This window comes from Tympanuchus pallidicinctus, unplaced genomic scaffold (genome assembly GCF_026119805.1).
Source record: "Tympanuchus pallidicinctus isolate F22 unplaced genomic scaffold, pur_lepc_1.0 scaffold29, whole genome shotgun sequence".
In the NCBI taxonomy this organism is placed as follows: Eukaryota; Metazoa; Chordata; class Aves; order Galliformes; family Phasianidae; genus Tympanuchus; species Tympanuchus pallidicinctus.
The window spans coordinates 5133775-5147184 of record NW_026294746.1 but is presented as its reverse complement, the minus strand read 5'-3'; the positions used below and the strand labels follow the sequence as shown (position 1 = coordinate 5147184).

Here is a 13410-nt window from a genome sequence, read left to right as displayed (position 1 = left end):
ACATATGGCAGCACTTCCTCCTGCACCAGCTCAGTTGCTTCTAAATTGCAAATACCACCAAATGGAAAAAAAAAACCCAAAACACCTTATTGTGTAAGTTCTGGACATTTGTTAAGCCAGGGGTAAGACCCCATTTGAAAAAGGCATAAGATTAGAGCAGATAAATTCTATGGCAAAGGGAGCTCTCCTTGATCAAATACAGAACTCCAGCTAACAGCCTGCATGCCAACCATGTAAGCCACGTTTTGCTCCTGCTCCAAAATTTCTCATTAAGATCCACTTTAACTTCATATATTGACTATTAAAGTCTCTTGGTCTTAACCAGGACTTCAGATCCTGCCCTTTGGTTCAAAGTAAAGCTTTATTAATCTTAGGAGACACCAACTGCTACCAGATGGCCCCTGCTCCACTGAAATATAACCTGGAAGGCTTCCAGCACTGGAGGCTTGGTATTAAGTACACTGTGCTGTGATAGATCTGAACCTATAAAGACATGGGGACGTGAAGTTCCCAGACTGAGCTGGAGCACAGGGTACCCAGGATATGGCTTAGAGAAGGCAGGAGCTCTGAAGATCCACCATTTCCTTTATTCTGCCAGTGTGAAGAAACAATAACTGCTGCTGCATTACTTCTAGTAGGAGCTATGTGGGGGGTTTTGTGTGTGTGTTTTGGAGGAGGATAGATGTAGTTGGGCTTTTTTTTCTGCTTTGGAAGAAGTCAAACAGCACATTGTCCAGGGGCAAATACTTCAGTGAGCTGAAATGAATGAGCAGTATACATGTCTGCAGGATGGGGTCTGAGGTCAGGAGACTTCCTATGAATGTGAGCACATCAGGAAACAACAGCTCCATACTTTGTCCAGCTGGCCAGGTTAGAATTTTTATCCACCAGGAATAGCATTCAATATATCAACACTTGCTGTTAACCTAAAATCCTTACTCCTGATCATGTTCATTCCTTTATGGTTAGTAACAGCAACGTTCCCTTTTGCAGCTTGGCAGCGAGTCATGAATGTGGCTCTTCTGAACAGACAAGCAGGCACCAGGCTTCCTGTGAGAATGCCAGATGTCACTAAAAAGCATCATAAACATAGTTGTCCCCTTGTATTTGGGTGTGTGATGAAGATATATAGAGGTAATATATGGTGAAAGTAATGACTTGATGAATATTTATGACTCTAGGTATGAGTAGAATGATTCACACAAGCATTCTTCATAAGGAATGTTTTCATTCTAAGAATGGAAGACATCAGAAGAATGAATTCAGTAACTAGAGACAGCCAAACATTCACCAGAAAAATATTATGGAGATCGTAAACTACTCCCATGATTTTTAGAAGCCTTCACTAATAGTTAAAACACCAATTAAAACACGCAGCAATTGTTGCTTCAGATTCATTCTGTATTTTAAGGGTATCTGCAGTATGATGCTGCAGGTATCTCAGCTGCACGCTACTTCAGCCGTGCATTAAGAACTACAACAACTGCACAGCAACGCCTTCTTCAAACTGAAAAGAACTGATGTATCATCCACAAGAGAAAGGTAAGCAGCCACAGGGTATGATGTACACACTAATGACTTGCCAAGGATAATAACCATGGTTAAGGGAAAAGCCATCAGCACACGAATCTTTACATGTTAATCCTGACACAGCTTTGTATTACTTCAGGTAAAGCGATGTTCCATCATGCTTTATGATAACATTATGTTCTTTAATATAAGATAGTAACAAAGAGCACAGGAAAAAAGACAATAATCAAATGTACCAGGAGCCCTCGGGTCTGGAATGCACTCAAGATTAACGTTTCAGATGAAACACTGCTCCACCTAAAGCAATCTCTCCTGTACCACCTATAGTTCTGTAGTGTAAGTACTACAGAAGCAATTAGCCTATGCCATGCCTGGAGACACTGTGATAACCATTTATGCTCACCTACTTAACTAAATTAAGTATTAGATTGGCCATAAGCATAGTTTCTCGGGCAGTTTTTAATCTGAATTGTTATCACTAACATCAAATTTCCCAGCATCTGGTTTTGCTGGGTGGCTGCTGATGGTACAGAAGGTAACACTGGATGTGCAACTTGATAGTAGGTGCTCTAAGAGGTTTGAATTGGTGCTTTGTACATTCTCACAGCTGCAGCGTGGAGGCATTGCTGCACAAATAAACCCAGCACCACGCTGGCCGTGTGTCTTTGTCTAGGCCATGTGGATTTAGGCATCAGACCAAACCCACAGCCCCCCTGCTTTCTATCAAACAGTTGGACGATGCCACAAAGGTTCCTGTGCAATCACATGGCTTGTTAGGCTTTTCCAGCCTGGAGAGGTCAGATTTCGAGACTGGCAAATGCTGCAGCAGTGAGCATTCTGGTCAGCAAGGTGTGCTGTGTATTCCATGCATTTTCAAGGCTGTGCTTCCAGAAAGCATTTGGCAAAGGTGATTGATTTTGAGAGTTCAAAACCAAGCAGCACCATCCAGAGAAGCAGAAAATGGAAGGAACAGAGAAGGTACAGCAAAACTGGCATCAGTCAGGTTTAATTATTCAAACAGAAGATAATCCAGTGGCTGCAGCAGCATTATGAACAGGCAGCCTTTGCTTTATCAGTAAATAGCAAAAGCATTTAGGTAGTGTAAACTGCTGCTTCAAGTTACCTCCATGGTTCAGAGTGAGACTTCATCTGAGGAAACTACCCTTGGCACCAACGTCAATCTTTTTTGAGAGGCAAAATTATTAATGAGATCATGAGAACACGTTGTTATTAACTACAATTTACATGAAGGCAAAGCCTGCCATCTGTTCATTTAGAACTGGAAGTTCTGGGTTTCAGAAATGCTTGACTAATTATGAACTTACTTCTTGAGAATAGCTTTCCCCATGGATTTTTCTAGTTCATTTCCTCATCATTAATAATTAGCTCAATTCCACAATAAGTATGCTTGATTAACTGAGCAGAAAGCAATAGAAGCATCTGAGAGTATAAAGCATACCTGCATTTCAAGCAGAAAACTGAGCAAGAACTGCAAGAACGATTTAAGATTTTATAACCTGACAGGAAGCAACATTTCCAGAAATACACAGACAATACTGGAAGGAAAGACTCCTCACTGCAGGCTGATAATGCAGATGCACCATGACAGCACACTCAATAAATTGCATTGTAGCACCAGCTAGTGGTAAGAATCAATGAAGGCATAGAGAGGAAAAGTAACAAATGCGTTCGCAACAAAAAAGCTTCAGATTGCATGTAGCCTCCTATCCAAACTTTTTCCTCACCTTTCAAATACTTTCAAAACAAAAGAAGTTCCACATGAGTTTCACTGAGCACGCCTACACCATCCAGAAAGCACTTTCAGTGTCCTCGATGCAGCTGCTAGAAGTTAGAAGTGCTATGAGCAACAGCCAAGCACTTTTGCCACACGTAGAGCTCCTTCATCCTCAGAGCCAGCCTCTCACTGACAAACGGTATTTAGCCAGAACAAAAGCTAAATACTAATTGTTGTGCTTTCTCTTCCATGGAGCATCACAGCATTCTCTCTCAGCATAAACTTACTGAACCAAGAAATAGCTAAGTGATTAATTCAGCTCTGAAACTCACCATCATTCATTTTCTGGACCCAATCCTACAGCATAGGAATTAGTTTACAGAGACCGCTGCAAAAAAATGAATCTAGTTTGCGATGGATACCATAAAATGTCAGCTGATACTCTAAATTCAATTGGATTTTATCTCTGTGTTACTATTGGTATAATTTACACAGAATAGCAATACTGCTATGTTAAGAATACAAAAACTAAACGTTCCATACTTCAGATGGCTTGTAAGCTTCTCTGACCACCACAAAACATAAATGGAAGTGCAGGTGCTCCAGAACACCACCAGGTGGAATATATTCTTAAAGTAAGGTGAAAATAAAGATAACTTTCTTGTACACTGGTAGCCAGACCTAAGTTTCAAGGAGAAGCAACCGCATCAACAACAAAAATCAAAACCTCCAAACACAGCAAACTGAGCAGCCTGCATGGCAGTGAACAGGGGCACAAGGAGCCAACACCAGCACTGACCATGACAGAACAGGACAGCCAGGCTGCTTCTGCTCCCTGAGGTTGAATGAGGTCTGGAAAATAATAGTACTGCAGAGCCACTGATGTGCCCCAATGGGTGAAGAATACCACAAGAAATTGATGGAGTTATAGAATTAAAGGCTCTTTTCACCATAAAAAGAACCTACCTCCTTAATGCTGCCTATCTTTTAATCTCACTGGTTTTGAACACCTTGAAAACAAGATCTGATTAGGTTACTGAAGCATTTATCATTCACAGAGGTATGATGTAGTAAGCTCTGTAGAGACATTCATAATTTAAACAAGCAGCTTGAGAGCCACAGGATTTATACATGGAAGACTGCTACATCAAGAGCCAGCTGCTGAAATATTTATAAATGTGAATTTCTCATGTGTAATGACTTCCAACCAGTAATATTTTAGCTTTTGCTACACATTAATACTATTTTGCTACAGATTTCTGCTCCATACTTTACAGTTAGAAGCTATATATTCAGTGCATCACACTAGTACAGTAAAGTGTGATTTGGAACTTTAATAATCAACAAGAATACAGGAGAAAGCACACTTGGCTATGGGATTTTGGGTGTCACTATCTTAGAATCTTTCAGAATATACTATTAAGTTCAGAGGTATTTTGGTCAAAGAATGCAGGCCTAAATATATAGAACCTAGCTGAGTGACAGCTAGTTGAATAACAGCAAGAGCCTATTCACACTTGAGCAAAGCACAGCTGCTTAGAGGAACAGCGATAGGATATGCCAAAAATACAGCCTGAGAAACTACCAGTGAGGCCCCAAAGGAAAACAACTGGAATCCCTGTAGTTCAAGACATGCAATACTGAGCTGACAAATCATACATTATGTATCAAGTTTCTGCAAATCTTCAAGCCTACTTTTGTTTGGCTGAGAGTTCTTGTGACAGCTAAAGAGATTGGTGTTACTGTTAGAGCTCAATAACCAAGGCTAAAATACTTCAAGCAGTTTCAAAAGCAAAGTCTGCATTTGCAGGAGATTTGCTATCACACAGTTATTATCTGAGGATGCCCTTATAGACACATCAAGCATTTGAAACAGCCACTGTTATGTTTGCAACATGACTTATTTGCATCCTTCACGTGTTGATTTGTTCTATTCTGCGCAGAACAAGTTCTAATTTCACCAGTGCAGTACCTGAGAACCTACTGTCACAGCCACACAACTGGCATTCACCACTCACATTCTCATACTAACCCCAGTGAGCCCCATGGCTGGCTTGGTGTCTGTCATACACATTTGTTACTTATTCATTACTGAGATGCAAATGCCAGATTGCAGACAGGCTGCAGGAAACATCTGAGTACTGAATGAGGCACCAAATTCCTTTTTCAGTCACAGTCTGAAGGAAAAACTACTATTGGTCACATCCATTGGATTATTTTAACAGTTCAGATCCACGAGAAAGCTTAAAGATGCCTTCAATTATTTATTTTGAAGAAAACACCAAAATACAGCCATGGAAAAAATGCCTCAAAAGCATTACTGGACACACAGTTATTCCTGAACACAACACAGATGCATTCTTGCATTAGAAAAGCAGGTTTAAGAGTTTCCCCCAGTCAGTGTATGGAAGTGTGACTAACCAAGGTTCATACTGGCCCTCCAGAAGCTGCTGTCTCCTTTCATATATTGGCACAGGACCCCCAGTGCCTTTTCTCAGTTGACCAGAAAGTGACTTGGTTCTGGTCTCAGATTTGCCCAAGCAGCACTTGGACAAAAACAACTTTTTGTCAGCTCAGTCCTCAACACATCTTTTTTACTGACTGAAGGAGCTAATGAAGTCCAGCTTACCTCCTTCAACACCAAGGTACAAAATAAACGACTTAGGAATCAACACTCAGAATATGCAATTAAGGAAAAGAAAAGCATTCAGCAAAGACCATCTCTTAGGCCTTTAAACCATCATGCAACTTAAAACCTCATTTTCAACGTGAATCAATGAAGACCTCAGCCCAAATCCCAGATCCCATTTCAGAGACAGCTGAACCAAGCCTGCAGCTGGATACATAACACAAGTCTGTGTTCTGCACCTAAACAACACAAGGAAGTATCTTCTTTGAAGTATTTCAAGCTAGAATCCTGATCTCTGAATTCCAGTAAGTCAGAACTCAGCAGACAGCTTTACAACTATTTGTTTTCCCCCAGTAGAGTGCTACCTTAGTGCGAGAGAGCTCCAACCTCTCTGTTTTGAAGGGTTTAAATTCTACACCTATCATTCTTTTTATTTTCCAGTAATACATTTTTAACAAATTCACACAGGCTCAGTACAACGTTTTGGAATGCTCTAATAGAACTCTAGAGGACAGAAATGCTTTACCTTTTTCTTCTCACATTCCTTCCACGCTTCTTCATTTCTTCATATTTCTTCTGTCCCCCTGAATTTTGGAAAGAAAGGGAATGTGTAATTCAAACAGATATGGAGTTGTGAATCTCCAGCAGCCAAAAGAAATTGTTTTCTACTCTGTCGATCTTGTCTTAAAAAAGCAAACTAATCTTTCCTGAAAATAACTGTAAGCAAGAATCTCTTAGTTAATAAATTAAATAATGCAAATCAGTCATCAAGCCTATCATGTCTTAGCATAATTAGTGGAGCTCTTCAGCTGATAAGGCTTTTTTTTTTTTTTTTAAACTTACCCATAACAGTGATCATTTAAGTTTTTAACAGACCTAAGGTACTTTTAGCTTCTCTTATTATTCCAACTCTTTATTTTAAGGTAAATAGCAACATAAAACTTCTAAGAATATTAAGAAGCTTAAAAAAAACCAACTGATTTTGTTACCACAAAGGTATGACCTTTAATCAGCTGCAGTTACAAGCTCAAGAAGTGAGCAGCTAAAATAATACTACCTTGTTTCCATGCGGTTTAGAGCTTCAGCTTTTCAAGAGTTCCTTCTTCATCTACAACACAGAGCACAACAAACAGTTAATAAAACAAGAAGCACAAAAAATAACATTGATTTAAGGGGCATTAATAAAGAATTATACATCTATAATTGGACGTAGATGATCTTTAAGCTCCCTTCCAACCCAAGCCATCCCTCAATTCTATAACAAATTCCAGGTTGTTCCAGCATTATGCTGCCAGGCAATGAGAAGTAAAACACCAGTTTTGAGTAGAAACAACTGACAGTTTTAAAGACAATCCATTAGAATGCTGTTCAAGAATAAGCATTAAATATTAACATACACTGAAATAAAAAGCTTCATAAAATCTCCAACTAAGCCAAACATAAAACAGACCTATCTTAGCTACACTGTATTCTTACCCTATTACTAGAGAAAGCCAAGCAAACCCTTTTCCTTGCCTAGAGAAGTAATGTTAGCATTCAACAGAAAAGCTTTGCTTCTTTCAGCTTAAAGAAGTGTAACTACTTGAGTAATGAATTAGAAATTCAAAATAAATTAAATAAACTCTATGAAAATGCTAAAGATAGGAGTGTTTTGTAGCTAGTGCTGTAAGTGTACGGGTTGGCTTGCTGGTAACTGCGCTGCCCAGTTTACAGTCTCAGTGTTTCTAGAATACAGAAAAAGAAGTTAAAAAGGCCTAAGAAAATGACAAACCACTTTATTTTCTAAATGGGATTCTTGGAGCTCGGGTTCTTCTTGGAACTTTTTCTAGTGTTGTAAATTGGTTGTGTTTTGTGGTTTGTTTTTTTTTTTGTTTTTTTTTTAATGTAAGGAAGAAGTTTTTCACGCTAGGGGCACTGAGGCACTGCACAGCCTGCCCAGAGAAGTGGTGCAGACACCCAAGGTCAGGCTGGAGGGGCTCTGAGCACTGATGGAGCTGTGGGTGTCCCTGGTCACTGCAATGCAATTGGACCTGATGGCCCTGAGAGTCCCTTCCAACTCAAACCATTCTATGACTGTCGGATCTTAAGAATAGCTTGATTTGTATTAAACTTATTGATGATAGTTTTGAAAAAACTTATCCTCGGTATTTGTGGAGTTAGAAAGGTGTGTACCATGGGTAGTGCATGAAGGAAGATCACTGCACCCTGTTACTTCCAGCCTGCTGTCTGTTGATGGATTTGCACACTACAACAGAGGCATTAAAACTCTGACTTTGCAGTCAACATCCTCCTTGCACTTGAAAGCTCATTTTTGCAGCTATCCTTGTTGGAAACGCAGTGGGTTACACTCATAGGATCATCAAAGTTGGAAAAGATGTCCAAGATCCCCAAGTCCAACCACAACCCACCCCCACCGTGCCCACATCCCTCAGTGCCACATCTCCACACTGAACCCCTCCAAGGACGGTGTCTTCACCAGCTCTCTGAGCAGCTGGTGCCAGCACATCACCGCTCTTTCTGACAAGAAATCATTCCTACAATCCAACCTGCACCTTGAGGCCATCGCCTCTCCTCCTATCGCTGCCAGCCAGGAGCAGAGGCCAACCCTGCCTCATCACAGCCTTCCTTCAGGAGCTGTACGGAGCGATGATGTCTGCCCTGCAGCTCCTGTTCTGCAGACCGACCATCCTTGCTCCCTCAGCAGGCTGTCAGAAAGCACCAGCTTGACAAGAAAGGCTCAGCAGGGATCTTGTCTGCTCGTGGAGGAAGCTCCCTGCTGCCGTGGCACCACAGCTTCTCTGCGCATCCACATCATTAACATTTCTCCTCGATGGACTCGTGCAACGAGCGCGACATCGAAATAATCAATGGAACACAAATCCCTATATTCAATCTCCTACATTAGCTTAATGACTCCATCCTGCTGCTAGAATTCCTCATTCCTCGCTCTTTTCTTTTTTCTTTTCTTTTTTTTTATTTCCACACAATAAATAGCAAACTCTTACCACAGAGGACAGAAAACCCCACAATAGGGCAAGAGAACCCGCTCTCCTCCACAGCTCATTGTCTGGGGATGAGGGCGGATGCCGGAGGCCGCGGCGAGGAGGACGGCAGGCTGCGGCAGACGGGACGAGCCGAGGCGCTCTCTGGTAAACATGGGGACGAAGCGGGGAGCCGGGGGGCAGCGGGGGCGGCCCCGCTCCGGAGGGGGTCCCGCTACGGGGGGCACTGCCCGCTGGCCTCCCCCCAACGTCACTTCCGAGGCTGGAGACAAAATGGCGTCCGGACGGTACCGGAGCTGAGGCCGTTCCGCGCCTTTTTGAGCCGGGCCGCGGATAGAGGAGAAAGAGGAGGACAACGAGGAGGCGGCCGTAGCCTCGCAGGTGAGAGGGAGGCGGCCCCGCGGGCGCTGCTGTGCCGGAGGGCGGGCCGGGCTGTGGAGGCGGTGGGCAGAGCCAGCGGTGCGGAGCCGGGGGTGCGGCGGGGAAGGGGCCCGGGTTGTGGGGCTGTGGGGAGCGGGGGGTGCGGCCGGGCGGGTCGGCAGTGAGGGTCGTGATGTTCGGTGCCGGGGTTGACGGTGTGGGTGAAGGGCCGAGGGCTCCCTCAGGAAGTTTGCAGGTGACAGCGGGTTCTGTGCCTGCAGGTGGGACGGTTTGACTGAGGGTCGTGGGCGGGCTGAGATCTACGGCAACGAGTGCCCGTTCCTGGGCTGCAGTCACCGCAAGTCCATGCGTTGCTACAGGGCTGGAAGGCTGCACTGAGAGAAAGGATCGGGGGGAGCCAGCAGTGTGTGCAGGTGGCCAAAAGACCATCAGCAGCACAGAATCATAGAATGGCCTGGGTTGAAGGGACCTCAAGGATGATGAATCTCCAAGTCCCCTGCCACCTGCAGGGCCACATTTAATACCAGGCCAGGCTGCCCAGGGCCCCATCCAACCTGGCCTTGAACACCTCCAGGGATGGACGGGGCATCCACAGCCTCTCTGGGCAGCTGTTCCAGCACCTCACCACTCTCTGTGAAGCACTTCCCCCTGACATCCAACCTCAGTGTTCCCTGCCTCAACTTCAAACCATTTCCCCTTGTCCTGCTGTTATCTACCATTTCAAAGAGTCCCTACAAACATCCTGGCTTATATCAGCAGCAGTGCAGCCAGCAGGAGGTGATCATCCCTCTGTGCTGTGGGCAGTGTTGGGTTCCTCCCTGCAGTATACAGGCATGGAGGCCCTGAAGTGTGTGCAGAAAAGGGAATGGAGCAGTGAGGGTTCTGAAGCTCAGTGCTGCACTGAGTGATGCTGATCTGATGGGTCGATCTGGAGAAGTGGCTCAGAGAACTCCTACCTCTCTATAGGGACCAGAAGGGAGGTTGTGGTGAGGTGGGCTCAGCCTCTGCTCTATCTGCTGATAGACAAGAGGTGATGGCCTCAAGTTGCTCCAGGAGGTGTTCAGGTTGGATATTAGGAAAAAATTCTCCAAAGGAGTGGTTGGGCACTGGAACAGGCTGCTCTGGGATGTGTTGGGGTCACTGAAGATGTAGTACTTGGACTTGGTTTAGTGTGCGATGCTGGTGGGAGGTGGACAGTTGGGAAGTTTTTCACCCAGAGGGTGGTGAGGCACTGGAACAGGCTGCCCAAGGAGGCTGTGGATGCCCCATCCCTGCAGGCATTCAAGGCCAGGCTGGATGTGGCTCTGGGCAGCCTGGGCTGCTGGTTGGTGACCTGCACACAGCAGGGGGTTGGAACTGGATGAGCACTGTGGTGCTTTTCAACCCAGGCCATTTACTATGACTCTAAGATCTTACTGGTCTTTTCCAACTTTAATGATTCTATGATTCTATTTCACCCAACCCTGGGATTTCTGTGCTGTAGTGCAGTGATACTGTGACAGGGGTGACAGGTCGGACAGCGTCTTTGAAACATCATTTGATGCCACAGGAGAAGGTGGAGCCCTGCTGGTGAGCACCTCATGAGTTTGCAGCTATGGTCTTCTGTGGAGCTTTTAATGGTTTTAAGTTCCTATGAAGCTGCCAAAGATCGATTTTGAAGTAGTAAAGAATACTTTGAATCATTTGTAACACTTGAAGATTGAGAGGGTGGTGATGTTCTTGTACCTCTTATCTGAGCACTCGGTGACAAAAGGCATTTTCCTTACTTTACATTTCAGTACTCAACAACGGGCATCTCCCAGTGGTGGTCGGGCTGCTGGCCTTCCTGATACAATACTTGAGACAAAGCTGATCAATGGAGACCTATAAGAACCAAAAGATCTTTCAGCGTATAGGGATTGTTAAATGAGCTGTGTGGTGCTGCTTGGTTTTCTCATAGAATGACTTGAGTTGGAAGGGACTTCAAAGATCATCCAGTTCCAGCCCCTCTGCCAAGGGCAGGGATACTGCCCACTAAATCAGGTGTCAGCTCAGATGGCCCAGGGCCCCATCGATGGCCTTGATCACCTGTGGGGCATCCACAGCTCTCTGGGTAGCAGTGCCAGGGCCTCGCTACCCTCTGAGTAAAGAATTTCCCTCTGACATTAGTCTAAATCTCCCCCCTGTGTTAGTTTGAAGCCATTCCTCGTTGTCCTATCTCTATGTACCTGTCTTCAGACACATAGTTCAGCTCACTGTTGTCCTCCCAGGGTTGCTGGGAGCCCGTCCACCCCATGCCTCAGAACATAAGAAAGAGATGAAGCTTTGTTTCCAGTGGAACCCTGCTTATGTGGAATAAAGGGCGAACAATCACTGTGGGCTGACAGAAGTGATAATATGTAAAAAGGAGTTCTAAATACTGTCCTGCACTAGAAGTCAGTCTCTTAAAACAAGTTCAGGGTGATTTAGAGGTAACACTTGTAGTAATGTTTTTGCCTGTCACCAGTCTACAGCCACTGGTTGGTGCTCATGCCGTATGTGCAAGTAAGAGTCTCAGCTGGGAGAGAGGATGGAAATGTAGGCTATGCCTTGCAGCAACAGCGTGGTGCCTTTTTCATCATGAGCCACTTGCTTACGTGTGCAGATTGGAGACTGCTAATTTTATGGGTTATTTTGTTTTTGTCAGAGATTTACAAACAGCCTGAGGTCACAAGCTGATGCATGTTGAATATCCGCATTGGGATACCTTGTTCCTTGTATTTCCTCCTGAGTCTTTGATCTTTGTAGTTAGCAACTCCACATCTCAAAGAATTGATTATGCTTTGTGCCATCCCCTTTTGATTTACTGTTCCATCGTTAGAGTTCTGTAATTCAGCCCAATCTTTTACTCCTGCAAATCATTCTATTTCCCATACTGAGTAATACTTGCTGGAGTGTGTTGCCCTCACAAAATCACAAGTTCACTAATTCTTCACACATGACCATCTTTCCACGTGAACACAGTATAGAAAAGATACCAGTCATTCAGTGCAGCGCTCTTCATTTTGGCTATGTTTATTTTGACTTAATTCAGATTATTTGGAGGAATCTTTGAACTATGCATAGTCCTGGCAAGTGTCACAGCATTTTTAAAGCACTGCAGTGCATTTTGTGTTGAATTTGTTGGCACGTGCTGGGGCAGATGTGACCCTGCTATGTAACATCGTCCCCAAAACAAAATGCTTTTCTTTACCAGTGCTGTGTTTTCTCAGAATGTATTCCTAGCTGAAAAATGTTGTGTTTTGTTTTTTTTGCATCTGTATAAAAGATGCTTGCAGACAGAAGTGGGAGGCAGCCCTGCATTGTGAAATGACTGGAACAGGTTGTTTCGTGTGCTTGTGAGTCTGCAATGCACTTGTCTGATAAAATTGTCATTTGAATGTACTGCCTTTGCAAACAGAATGAAGAGGTGTACTTATGTCTGAAACTGCAGCAGTATTTCTGTGTACTAGCAGTTATCAGGCACTTGGCATTTTCTGTTGCTTCTTTTGATTATTGCTGTTTCATGAGGATGAAGTGTTGTTTGTTTGGTTTTTTTTTTAGAAAAATATATGTGAAGGTGAAGAGCGTGGGGTTCATCTCTGTGTGAATTTCTTGGCATGGTTACTGAATAAACTCTCTTAATACCTACAGCTTATTTGTTTACCAAGCACTAAGCAAAACTTTTATTTTTATCAGGCAAGAGGCAACAGATGTTACTGCTTTCATCATTTTATGCCCACTTTTCTCCATTTTCATGTGGCACTCTACAGTAACTGAAAGCTTCATTTTAACCCAGTGCCCATAGGTAGCACTGTTGGTTCTGTCAAGTTTGTACGTATGAATCTTTCAGTGTTAACATGCTTTTTTTTTTTTTGAAGCTTTCCTTAACCTAACATGCTGCAAATGTGTGTAGAATGTTATTGTAGGATTGGAGTGCAACAAGGTAAGCACCCAGATGTTTCAAAAACAATAATGATCACTCCTCTGCTATAATTAAAAGCTAAAGCAAAGGAAAAGATCATTTCTACCATCCTGCAGTTTCCCAGCCTGGAGCCTGGTTGGGAGAAGAGGCTGCTGAGGCTTTCAGGTTTTGTTCCAGCTTTGTAATTGATGTGTTTTTACCTGGACACAGA

General features: G+C 43.7%; 2 protein-coding genes across 7 annotated transcripts in view; one reads left to right on the top strand and one right to left on the bottom strand.

Annotated features, from left to right (window-relative positions):
* The window catches only part of LRRC38 (leucine rich repeat containing 38), a 128522-nt gene extending 119344 nt beyond the window's left edge, over positions 1 to 9178 (bottom strand). For 2 of the 3 annotated variants that reach the window (XR_008208738.1, XR_008208739.1), the window contains exons 1-3: positions 8900 to 9178; positions 6952 to 7002; positions 6421 to 6478 (exon numbers count right to left, since the gene is read on the bottom strand). The gene's annotated coding sequence lies outside the window, so the exon portion shown is untranslated. The remainder of the gene's footprint in view (positions 1 to 6420; positions 6479 to 6951; positions 7003 to 8899) is intronic. The other variant, XR_008208737.1, reaches the window with a different exon arrangement.
* The window catches only part of PRDM2 (PR/SET domain 2), a 62631-nt gene continuing 58380 nt past the window's right edge, over positions 9160 to 13410 (top strand). For all 4 annotated transcript variants that reach the window (XM_052691585.1, XM_052691586.1, XM_052691590.1 and 1 more), the window contains exon 1: positions 9160 to 9277. The gene's annotated coding sequence lies outside the window, so the exon portion shown is untranslated. The remainder of the gene's footprint in view (positions 9278 to 13410) is intronic.